The sequence below is a fragment of the Triticum aestivum genome, chromosome 5B, assembly GCF_018294505.1.
Source record: "Triticum aestivum cultivar Chinese Spring chromosome 5B, IWGSC CS RefSeq v2.1, whole genome shotgun sequence".
NCBI classification, from domain to species: Eukaryota; Viridiplantae; Streptophyta; class Magnoliopsida; order Poales; family Poaceae; genus Triticum; species Triticum aestivum.
Genome location: NC_057807.1, coordinates 86314795 through 86315432, shown reverse-complemented (window position 1 = coordinate 86315432; position 638 = coordinate 86314795).

Here is a 638-nt window from a genome sequence, read left to right as displayed (position 1 = left end):
GGCGGTCGTCGTCCTGCACCCCGTGCGGTCGTCAGCGGTGGGATGGTTGAGGGCCGCGGCGGCTTGCTGTCCGGTGGGCAGCGGAGGAGCTGCAGTGGTGGGGGGCGCGGGGGCGCGGGGGCGGCGGCGCACGTAGGGGCGACGGCGTCGTGGGTCGGGGCAGCGGCAAGCAGGGGCTGAGAGATGTGAGATGGGATCAGGGATTGGGGCCGAGATTTTAGTCAGGGGAGGTATAGCAATGGCGCACCATCTGGCGGTGCGCCATAAGTAAGTTTTTTTAGATAGCAATGGCGCACCAACCAGCGGTGCGCCATAAGTAACTTTTTTTTGCATAGCAATGGCGCGCCACCCAGCAGTGCGCCATAAGTAACTTATTATTATTATTATTATTTGTTGCATCTAATAATTTTTTAGAAAAATGAATATGAATATGAAACAGTAATATTTTTTATAAAAACAGTAATAATTTTTTTAAAAATATCATCAAATTTGTTATTTGAAAATATTTATGAATATGAAAAAATATCATCAAATTTGTTATTTGAAAATATCATCAAATTTGTTATTTGAAATATCATCAATTTTTTTATTATTATTTGCTCGGCGGCGGTGGATCGGGCCGGGGAGGGTGCGGGGTG